Source organism: Alosa pseudoharengus, unplaced genomic scaffold (assembly GCF_046254945.1).
Source record: "Alosa pseudoharengus isolate Yale_2024_CS ecotype anadromous, Long Island Sound unplaced genomic scaffold, YU_APseudo_1.1 YU_APseudo_1.1_scf_3, whole genome shotgun sequence".
Lineage (NCBI taxonomy): Eukaryota > Metazoa > Chordata > Actinopteri > Clupeiformes > Clupeidae > Alosa > Alosa pseudoharengus.
The window spans coordinates 48,022,737-48,035,180 of NW_027468718.1; the positions used below are offsets into that span (position 1 = coordinate 48,022,737).

The 12,444-nt window shown below is 40.4% G+C and overlaps 1 long non-coding RNA gene across 1 annotated transcript; it reads right to left on the bottom strand.

Moving 5' to 3' along the window:
* Positions 1 to 9,251: 9,251 nt before the first annotated feature.
* Positions 9,252 to 11,789, bottom strand: LOC143099978 (uncharacterized). The gene is made up of 3 exons (XR_012981783.1): positions 11,511 to 11,789; positions 11,137 to 11,364; positions 9,252 to 9,340 (listed from the first exon to the last, which is right to left on the bottom strand). It is a non-coding gene; the product is annotated as an uncharacterized LOC143099978 (long non-coding RNA).
* Between the last annotated feature and the right edge of the window lie 655 nt (positions 11,790 to 12,444).

Genomic DNA, 12,444 nt, shown 5'->3' on the forward strand with positions numbered 1-12,444 from the left:
TGTACTTTTTGTGATTTCTTCACTGACAAATATTAAACAACTTAAAGATTACCACTCTTGAGAGCAGAGATTGAATCAAGTGTCTTTAATAAGTCGTAAAGATAGAAATACCAATGAAAATTGTTTTTAATATTCTCACCCAAATACTCACCCTTTCTATAAGTGAAGTGTACTCGAGATCATCCACATCGGCTTTGGTTACATTGACACCCCAGATAGCAAACATACACTGGGACGGAACTGGGCCACACCTACCACAACGTCCGGCACGGATCTGCATAATGGACCTGATCCGGCGTCCAAACGCACATCGGTCCAAAACTGGTCTGGATCCGTTTGACGGATCTGGTTCCAATAAGGGCTAAGACTGGCCCAGTTCCGTATGATAGTCTGTGTTACGGACGTGTTCCAGATCTGCTTATCATATGCAATACGGATCCGCTTATTGTGTGTGGTACGGACCCATTTATCAGATATCAGCTGGCTTTATTTGACATGTGAAATGTGATTGGTAATTAATTATCCTGAAAAATCTGTTTGCTACACATTTGCTAACAGGCTCGTTATAGGTTCACCCAGGCTAAAGTTCGTAAGGTTTTCCCAACAGCTCAACTAATAAACATAAGCTAGGCTACAAACACAATAACGTTAGGGGGGTAAAAAAAACTTTACACATAAGTGTCTTATTATTTTTTTTATTCAACAACCTGGCTGTAGAAACCTCTATCTGGCCCACAGTCAGATACCGTATGTCCGCTACAGTCGGATCTAAAGGCTTTTATGCGGATCCGGCCCAAAGGAAATTGCTATCTGGGACCATCAAAGTCTCCTGAAGCAACGAAATCAAAGCACCAGCGTCGTAAGAAGCAGGGTGGAGGGCCACCCTGTGCAAGACTCACGGCAAAGACCTCTCCTGCAGTTCTGCATCACATTATGGAGAAAAAAAACAATTCAAATTCCTCACTTCTCATTAGCACTTCTCTCCACCATCTATCAACCTGACACAAGTGACATCTTTTTCTGGGGCCCATACGGTAATACCACTCTACTGCGATCCCACACTGGTTTTCCACACCCTCCTGCCACCCCAACATACAGGAAGTTATGTCTACTTTAAGAATGCATACCTGTAGAAACCATTTTCTAGGTCAGAGACTGAGTAAATAGGGCTCTTTCCTTTGCTGATGCCTTCAAACATGTTCAGCTCAATGCCATGCACCATTTCTAAGCAAAAACAAAAAGCTGTGAAAACTGATTGTGCCGTGATTACAGGGTTTCCCCTAGCACTTCATAGTCAATGCAACCACCTTAACAACAAACACCTACCACCTTGACTAACACATTCTGCAGGGAAAAACTGGATTACAAATCAATTTGACTTGACATTGGACATTCTCTCATCACTCTACCGGTCAGGAACTCTTTCCTCAAAGCTCCCGTGTCTACTCCGGCTTCTCCAATGAAAGTGACATTGAGTCAGGTGACGCCTTCTTCTGCCTCTGCCATTGGAGCAGTCCTCTTTGAACAAGATTTTCTCTAGTGATGCAAATCTTGAACTCCTTGGCTTCGTCCACTTTCCCTGCACGCCACTCTACTATGTCAGTTTCACTAATAAAACAGAAAACGAGTACATCAGCTTTAACAGGTCATCTTGGATAAGACAGGATAGTTACTCTTCACAAAGACTAAAGGAGGTCTGCAGACCTTGATAGGTTTTTGCTTGCAGGTTAGGGATGGGCGATATATATCGTCTGCGATAATATTGTGATTGTTGTTTTAACGATGTGCAAATTTACATTATCGAGTATTTAAATTACTTATGGGGAAAAAACACTTGAAATCACGCATTGAAACCCCATACATTCACTAAATCCAGGAGGTGTAGCCTATGCGAGAGAAGCCCCTGGCTGCAGCAGAGCAAGTGTCACATGATCACTAGTGGGTCCACATTGTCACACGCACAAGCCTAATGTTTATTTTGTGCAGCGAGAGTTAGGCTACTTGGGATTTTGTGCAGCTACTTCTGTTCAAGTAGCATTGATGAGTCACGTTTTTTCCTACATGGTAGGAAATTATATGGAGAGAAAACATTAGCCTTTGAGTATTTTAATAGTCAGTTGTAAACAAAGAACTGTTCTCATGTAGGCCTAACCCTTTTGTAAATGGACTGAAGTTCGCTCTAAAATTGATTATGCTAACCGTTAGCATCTCTATGGGATTTCTCATATACATTAGCCATACGCTAACGCATTAGTTTCTATTCAGTAATTTGGAATGTTAGCCTACATGATTTCTCTTAAACAAAACCTCGAAGGAAATGATTGAGATGTACTCTGTTGGTCTGCTTAGTTTTACAGTGAATCCTAAGTAAAGGTTTTTGAAGGGAACAGCTTCAGACTTTCTCTTGGGAAACTGTTATGCCTATTCATCTTCTCTAATGTAGCTGGCTAGACCATGTCATTGCCACACACACAAGTGGGGGCAGAATTGGAAATGTGACAATGCATTGGTTGATTTGGTTAAAAAGTCACAGGTTAGGTTATTTGTTATTATTGTATTGATGCTATTCACAAATAATGAGCTGTAAAGTAACTCAGACTTTTACAAATTTATTTTAAGGGATATCGACTAATTATCGTTATCGTCAAAATCACAAAAAATATTGAGATATTATTTTTTGTCCATATCGCCCACCCCTATTGCAGGTGTACTTTGAATTTCAAAAGCTCCCTGTGGACTGAGGAACTTGCATGGATTTCTAATTCCATAACTGGGTATTTTTTGTCGCATAGAGGACAATGCCCTTGTGCTGGCTAAAAAAAAAATAATAAAAACAAATAACAAGTATTTCCAAGTTAGTAGTGTATATAGTATAATATTTCAAAGTTTTTGAAGTAACATATTGTAACGTGCATGCGGGTGGTCAAACCGATGTGTTCTGTGTTAATGTTCCCAGGGTGCAGTGCGGTTATTAACTGTGGTTATATATGTGTTATGCTTACAAGTATACAGTGTGTGTTCATGTATCAGAGGTGCGGGTTATGAATAACGTGTATCAGAGAATGTTATTCCTTGTCGTTGGGTGGGTGGTTATGTGTCACCCTTCACCCCTTGTTCTGTGTCCACCTTTAAATACCATATCAGTGCAATGAAGATGTATGTGAAGGCATGCTTATGCACGTTGTGAAATAAATGGTTGTCAAGCTGAATAATCTGGTTTCTGTGTGAAGACAACGTTACAATATTAAGAAACTCATTTTTAAGAGGACTTTAATGATTTTGTGTCATTTTCTGACTGTCATTCCTTGATTTTCTAACCTTTGACCTTGCATACCTTAAACCTTTGCCAAACTTTTTTTTCCCATCAAACTGTTAAAGCAAATTGAGCTGCATATTTGTATGAACTGTGCTATACAAAGTTATACTAAAAGCTGCTACTTTCCCCCCCATGCTTTGAACCCTGAGGCTCATACCACAATGCAGCAAATGTATAGATTGTTATGTTTAGACTATTAATTAGGTTATTTACGTTTATATTATTACAGTTTTTTTTTCAAGCGCTTACCCATACTTCAGATACTTTTTCTAAACTCTTAACACAGACTCACACCTACAAAACACAGTTGGCCAAATGGATAATTTTCTTCTCAAAAACACATTTTGTTAAATATATTACTAACACATTTTTCTCTGCACACACTAACTTTACCAAAACACTGGAAATCTGACTCAAAATGAAATTATTCTGTCAAAGAATAACACTTGTTTTCACTTCACAAGGTACACACAGTCAATCAAAGTACACCAGGTTTCAAAATACTGGCTATTGTTGACATTACAAAAACTGTATAGGCTTTTATGTTCCAGTTTTACAGGTATTTGCATGCAAAACATGCAATCCATCGTTTTTACACTCAATTTCTTGGTTGGGAACTGTATTTCCACATGAAATGTTCACATTCAAAAGCATTCCAGTAAAAAGCAAATCAGTTTTTTTTCCTTTACTGTTTACTACAGGAGGTACAGTACTGTTTACAGTATGATAGAACAGAATTTTTTTACAGTACTGATTACAGTGAACAAAATATCCATAAAACACACAAAAGAGCATTCTGAACAAAAGAAACAGCAAATAGCCCAGCTAAAAATGGGGGAACTAAAAAAAACACAAAATTACTCTATCTAATCTCTGCGATCTTAAGGGTTAGGCCACATGTTTTCATCAACATTGCATCTGATGTTATCCAAGGCGATGCACCTGGGATAAAACCGCTTGGTATGTCGTATCCACCCTTGGCAATCATCAACTGTGATGTCCCTGCAGCCAGAATCCATGGCTTCAATGAGGGACATCTGGTCATGTGGCTGCAGCCAGCATCCATGGCTTCAATGAGGGACATCTGGTCATGTGGCTTCAGCCAGCATCCATGGCTTCAATGAGGGACATCTGGTCATGTGGCTGATGGTCATAAACCTTCCACCTCCATGCAGAAAAGAACTCTATGGGGTTGAGGAAGGGTGAATATGGTGGAAGGAAGAGACGTACTAGTCTTGGGTGGACTTCAAACCATGCTTATATTACAGTACTGTTCTTCCTATAGGCTTCTTATTCTTCTTCTTCTAACGCATTTAATGCAGCTTCAACCGTTTAACGTAGAAACTTAATTCAAACTTTGTTACGTAGGTCTTACTTAGGATAAGAGTGCTATGTATTGTTCATCTTTGTAACTTTTATACTTTTTAAACTATTAATTAAAAACTATTCAAAATTTCCCCATTGACTTAACATTGGGCCTTTATGACATCACAGCAATTAGAATCCTATGGCAGGTGTTCGGGCCAGCTGCATCAACTGCCATTCTCAGGCTTTAAGCATACAAACTGGCCCTATTCATACTTTGCAGTCACGTGACTACCATGGCTACCTGGCGGGCAAGAAACGCTAACAAAATGGCGACGAACAGTGGCCGGCCAGGGGAATTGCAGATTTCCAATACTACAATCAATTAACTATTTAGACCATATGTCACCAAATGTTCAAATAGATATCAAGAAAAGATGAACATACTCGGAACGTGTGATCGATCCATAACGTTACACAGCACCCGCTGATGTTTTCATTGCTTTGAAGCTGGCAAAGTCTCTACCAGACTTGGAGTTTGGAGATATTTAACTTACATATCTTATAGAGAATCCGTCACCTTACACCGCACAAAAAATGAAAGCCTACAAAAGTACAGATAGCTATCTTTTTATCAAGAGTGGATGGGTTAACAACGCTGTCGTATGCAGGGCTGCCAACTTTTCAAAAAACCTTGGAGTGAGATTTGGTGGGGCCAACCAAAATTTTGCTGCAGAAATTTTTGTTTGGCTCATTCAGCATTATACCGTACAGTAAAAAAAACGTACATCAGTGGTTCTCAGGTGTAGGGACCAGGCATAGATGGATTATGAACTTTCGGGCCCCTGGGCCCACATGTATTAAGGGCTCCCCACTAATTGTCGCATATGTGGAAGGGGGGTTTCCGGTATTCTGGTGCATTTTGGTAGCTTAGAAATCTAGACACACCCTAGCGGCAGCAAATTACATTTGCTTCCAGGGCTAGTCTAGCAACTCTCCGTTGGCTTGTGAGCTCGAAAAATTAAACTTCTATCAGGCCAATCAAATCGTCTATAGAGTCGTTAGGGGGGCATAACATAATGATTGATGGCAGAGTTGCAACGGTTTGGCTTGAATTCCCTGCTACTTGAAAACAAAGAAGATGGATATTGCTGTTGGCCAACAGTGTGACACGAGTTAAGCTTGTTTTGAGATGGCAAAAGTTTGAACTAGCCAACTAGCTCCGCTGGTGGTAAAACGCATGGGACTCAGTGCTGTCCTATTGTGTGCAGAGGGAATTTGAAAGACAACCGATTATCCCGCCCCTCGGACTGAGCACTGCGAACGGTGATTGCCCAGACCCTACATTTTAATGTGGGTCTGGCTCGTCAGGCTAGCATTTTGGGGATGGCCAATACTAAATTCAATCAGATTCATAGCCTACATCCTGATGTGTTGATATTGAGGCAATGATTCCATGCAAAGGCTTGGGCTTCAGGGCCCCCTGACACCTTGGGCCCCTGGGTCTGGGCCCGGAAGGCCCGTGCAGTAATCCATCCCTGGGACCAGGGTCCCAGAGTTAAATGAACATTGGTATTGTTATTTGTTTTGGACTAGATGCAATTTCCTGAATTCTGGTACATTTTAACAGGTTATTTAGATACTTCTATATAACAAAATAAAGCCAGCCTACGAAATTAATAAAAAGTAAATCATGCATAATTTAAAAATAACTCAATAGGCTACTTGGCTACGCAATAAGGTTTCCATTACAGCACCGCAGACGTTCAATGAACGCATGAAAGCGGATGGTTTGTTTGAAATCCAGACACTCTTTCAACTACATGGAACGTAATAGTGATCATCAAATACCTCCCCAGATTTCAGTGCCCATCAGTCCCAACATTTAACAATATAATCAAACAGTCCAAAAGTAAATTAAATATCAAACTAAACCGTGAATCCAATGAAAATGACAATGAAGCACTAAACAGATGCTGAAAACAGCACTGGTATTTCGCACAACAAAAGTGAGGGGGTCCAAACTAACAATTTTAAAAAGTGGGTGGGTGTTTTGTAAGAATTTAAGAAATGTTTGTATATTTTAACTTTTAAATGCATCAATCAGGTGCTCTTTCAAAATAAATTCAGAGGTCAGACTTGCTTATTTTTATGGAAATATTTGTGCTGTAGCCTAAGCTATTTTGCACTTCAGAATTATAACCATGCACACACAGGTGGAATAGTTATGGTGATATTGCAATAAGTTCACAACCACAAAAACATATGCTACATTTCACAGTTCAGAAATGTTAAAAAATGTGTGTACATTTCAGCACTCCATGAAATTATGCAGAAGTGGTCACCTGTGTATTCAGCTAGTTTAATAATATAAATATTCAGCTTATTTAAGATAATATATTGGTCATTGTAATGGCCATAGCCTATAGCCTACATGCTATTCCTTTTTCAGGATGTACCCATATCTGCATGATGTGAATGTTTGCATATGGCTTATGTCAGACTTTATATCAATATTTGTGTCTCGTTATTTGATTTTCTTCATATTTTTGCATTAATGTCACTAGGAAGCATGCCAATATAAATATATTCATTTATCTGTAATGGGATGGCTGGAACCTGACAATATAAGAACCATGATAGTGGGATAATCTATGGCTGAGCAATTTACAAAAATGTATGTAGGCCTACTGACAAATAGTTTACATTAGAATACATTATAATTTCACCCCAATGAGGCTATGTAGAAATGTGTTGCAATTTCAAAACCGGATTACTCAGGAATCACTTATTCACTTAGATCCTCGTATTCGGTACGGTTTGCTGTTTATTGTGATATTGGGTTTGCCACGTGAAGGGTTAGTGAAATATTTAACCGAGAGTAATGGGTGTGCACTGTGTGCAAAATGCAAATATGATTAGCCTAAATTCACCTTTGGCTAAGCCACACCCTAGAATGTAGATTGACCAATCACAGCGCAGCCAACAACGAGCTCCCATAGAGGTCCGACACTTTTTCACATCGCTCCATTGACTTTAACGCAGGCGTCTCATATTTTCGGTCTCGGCAGGTATTTTGATCAAAAATATGGTTAAACGTTGTGCCTGGGGCATTTGTAATACAGATACGCGTTTCCCAGAAAGGTTGGAGGGGGGTGTCCGTTTTTTCCCCTTCCCAAAACCGAAGTCAAATCCTGACAAGTGTCGTCTTTGGATTAAACTGTGTGGACGTCCTCACAGTCAGCTAAACCCCTCGAGGATCAACAAGCACACTTTTGTGTGCTCTAAGGTAAATTTTGCTTTTAATCTTACTGTGAAGTTATATGATATACTAGTTAGACAATTTTATGCTGTGTTAGGTTATGATTTCGGTTCTCTAACCTAATTATTGAAGAATCAATGTGCTAGCAAGCAAGCAAGTTTAGGGATAGCTTAGCTATCACGTAAATCAGGATTGTTTTCTTTGACTAGCGGCTGGATGTTAGCAGCTAGCTAACTTCGTTATTAAAGTTACAAACACCTAACGTTAATGTTATAGATACGCTGTGGTAGTTTTTAAGGTGACTACCGCCACCGTGTTGCCACAGTCCAACAATATTTTACATCACTATTTCAGCATTTTGTTAACGGAGTCCCGAATCCCCAAATCCAGTCCCTGCTATTCCTGGTGGAGGAAGTGCAGTCAAAAGTCGAAGACTGCCAACTAAGAGGTAAGAGGTATATTTATATAATTCAATCACAGAAAAAATATTACAGCCACAACACAGTATCAGAATAATATCAAACACTTTAATCGATTTTACATATGTATTTATTTGTATGTATCTATCTATTTACAGAGGCATCTCCACAGTATCAGGCTCATCAGTGCAGGACACCACATCAGAGGAGTTGTCCATCGTCATTGAAACAGGTAGGCTACAGTTCATGTGACTGTTGTGGACTGTCATTGCACATTGTAGGGAGAAAGTGCTCAAAAAAGTACCAGTCAAGTTTATCTTTTATTTTCCTCCACATCTCGGGATCAAAACAAATTCGCTCCAGGTGATAGTCACTTTCACATGACACAAAAAGGTCACACCATGGCATCCCAGTTATCCCCAATTGTCCCATGATTTGGAAGTAATATTCGTGTGTACGATTGAGCCTGTAGGTGTCATCGCTACCCTTTTTAAGGTACTGGCAATCGGTGTAGCTGATTTTCATTGGACATTTAATTTCGAGTAGTCCATAGGTCTCACTCTCATCACTCTGAACCCTTCTGTCAGGGGATGTACCCAAATAGGGGGCGTTAGGGTTGATGACAAACCCACACACTTGCACATCATTACCAGTGATGACCGCATACTGGGCTGCAGCGGCTGGCTCAAGCTCCAGGCCTCTCTTCATGGCTTTTGTCATGATGCTCTTCTTCTTCCTCTGCATGATGATGGCAAGTTGTTCAAAGTCAGCTCTTCTAGAGAATATTCTTTTGAAGGACGATGAGGTTAGGCGGATAGAGCGGACATGATGCCAGATGTTGTTGCTACTCTGCTGTCTGGTGTTTTTCTCAAGTGCCTCTGCCTCAGCCTTTGAGACTACTATGGTACTGAACCTTTCCATCTGCACTTCATTAAGGACAGTACAGAAAGAGCCTGGCTGTGGTGGCAAAGGGAATGCTGGGAAGTCACTGGAGTTTGATTGGGAGGATGCTTGTGAAGTGTTGTCCAATAGTGGGAGCTGTATGCATTGAAGGGGGAAAAAAACATTTATTATTTACATTATGTTTCTTGTTTTTTTTATTTTTTTTTACTAGGCCTCATTTTATTAATGTCATTGTTGTGTTTTTACACAGAAAACCAGATTCACACAGCAGACCAGATTCCCACAGACCACATTCACACAGAGGATCCACACCAGGATCGCACAGAGGACCAAGAAGAAATAAATCAATTAAAGAGGCAACTTGCCGATAAAGAAAAAGAAAATGCCTTGCTGAGGGAAGAGATTCAAACTCACTCATCTCACTCACTCACCCACACCACACCCACTCAAGTTCATTACCAACTCACACCGGAGACTATATCTAACTGCAATGTGCCTGAGTACTTTAAGTACAGCACAGGTTTTAGTTATGATGAGTTCAACAAGCTGTGTGCTTTTTTTAGTATACCCAGTACTGCAACAGATACACAAACACTTAGCCCTGTGACATACCACAGAGTAGATCAGCAAATCAACCTCATGCCTTTAAGACAACAGTTCCTACTTGTGCTTATGAAGCTGAGGCAAAACTTTGATCTGAAAGAGCTGGCCTTCAAATTTCAAATTCCAGAACGAACTGTTAGCACTTTATTCAATTCATGGATTGATTTCATGTATGGTAGGCTAGGCAACATGTCTATTTGGCCACACAGGGACACAATAACACAAAACATGCCTGACACCTACAGAGCAGAGTTCCCAACAACATTTGCTATTCTTGATGGTACAGAGATTAAGACAGAAAAACCAACATCACTGTTACTTCAAAGTCAGACTTACTCAAACTACAAATCTGCCAACACACTTAAATGTCTTATTGCCTGTGATCCTCGTGGTGCCATTATCTTTGTATCCACACTTTACACAGGATCAATCTCAGACCAAGAGCTATTTAGACAATGTGGGATCAAAGATTTACTGAAAGGTCTGCTTCAGTGTGGCTATCTTAAGGCAGGTGATGGGCTCATGGTGGATAAGGGTTTTCTTATTGAGAAGGATGTAAAGGAGCTTGGGCTTAATTTGAACATTCCCCCCTTTGCCAAATCAAATAGTCAGATGCCAGCTACAGACGTTGAGATGACAAAGAAAATAGCCAAACACCGAGTACATGTAGAAAGAGCCATAGCCAAAGTGAAGAAATTTAAAATGGTTTCTGGACGGATCCCTAATGTCAGACTTGGAAACATAAATCAGATATGGTTTGTATGCTGTCCAATTTCCAGCCGAACATTATAAAAGCATAGGATACAGCACAATGATCTGTCTACACACAGTTAAGCTCCTGAATTTGAATGTTTTTTTTTAACATGATAAATCAATTATTGTGTTGTTATTGAAAATTAAATCAAATGTATGTTGGCTATGTGACTGTAATAAAATGTCTTCCTGCAAATGATAAGAAATTAGTCATTATCTTTAACAGTTTTACATAATCTGCTTTACCTGGTAGCTCAAGCCACTTCCAAGAGGGTACTTCTCCTGACCTATCACTACATCTATCGGGGGTTTGCTTGCTATGTAGCTCATAGGTGTCCCTGTCAGCTGTCTCAATAACAACAAATCCTGATCTGTTACCTCAGAGATGGCCCTGTGAGATGGAAAAGTCACACATTTCTACGTATGTCAAGTAATCTGAAATGCAAAATACATTTCTGCGTATGTCATGTGCTCTCAAACACATAGGCTACATACAATTAAGTTGCTTATGGTGGAGGGACACAATGGGATAGCCAGCCTACATGGTGTTAAAAATAAACATAGCTGTGACTCACCTGTCATTGCGGTATTGGCAGAAGATGGGTCTCCGTTTTCGCTCTGTCTTGGCCCTGGCCACAACGACTGCTGTCACAGGCTGTGGTGCTACTTTAGCACCTCTTGGCTTATGCCATTGTTGGGGTAAGCTTGTGGAGGACTGAACTGGCACAGCGTTTATGTGTTGTGCCTTGCAGAGATCCAGGGTATGGATAAGCCCAATGATGTGCGCGCAAAACCCTGTGGAGCTAACCATAACATCACCTTAAGTTACAGTTGAATAGTCTACCGGTTGTTGATACGCTAGCACATGCTGAATAAATACAACGTATACGTGCGTAACGTTAGTCCGTTTGCTTCGTAATAACGATTTTAGAAGTGAATAGAGACGTACCCAGCTTTGCATGAACAGTGTTGCTCCTTGATATTGTCAGTCCCAGCCTCCGTCTCGATTAGTAGGATATGCGGTGGTTCATTTTTTGACTGTGACCGGTATGCTTTTGCCTCTATTTGGATGCCTTGTTCTTTGCGTTTCACTTGTATGTCCTGAATATAGCCTTCGAACGCATATTGCAGACCTTTTTGTCTACTCCTATCGGACACTTTATTTGCTGCTTTATAAAACTTTGACAAAAGTTCAGCAGGAAGAGCTGTCACAGCATAAGCCATGTTGTTGATAGTCTTACCAGTCAGAAAACTAGAGCCCAGAAGTTGTCGGACGTAGCAACAGTAACTAAGGGGGGCGGGGCTTAGCCAAAGGTGAATTGCACGTCGGTTCAATGTTAATTTTCTCCCATTTATCACAGCAACTTGGCGGTAATATCATTGGAAAGCTTAGATTCCGCATGTTCACCTGATGTGTGATATATAGGTTTAGTTTAGTTGAACCTCATCTGCCAGGTATTTGACCTACCAGGTTGACACTTCAGCGTGAAAAATACTCAATAATAGCCTACTCAAAGCATACCTGAAGCCGGGGAAATGCGGGGGGGATGCGCCTGGGACAGCTTCTGAAGTAGCATCGCAAACAGGGGCGTCACTAGACCTTATTCACTGGGGCACGTGCCTTAGTAAAAGTCTCCAGTGCCCCAGTAAAATTTTAGCGCTGCTCTCGCTGTAAACGGCATTCATGAGCGCATCTCCGTGCCTGCTTTAGTCATGACTCGAGCCTGTCACTTACCAGCCAATAAAAATAAAAAAGGAAAAAAAGAAAGGGGCCATAATAGCCAATCAGAAAATAGCACCTCTGTAGCTGGGTAAGATTGAACGCAACAACCAATGAAAATCGTTCACATGATTCTTCCGAGTGTTTCGTTGTATTGTGGAAA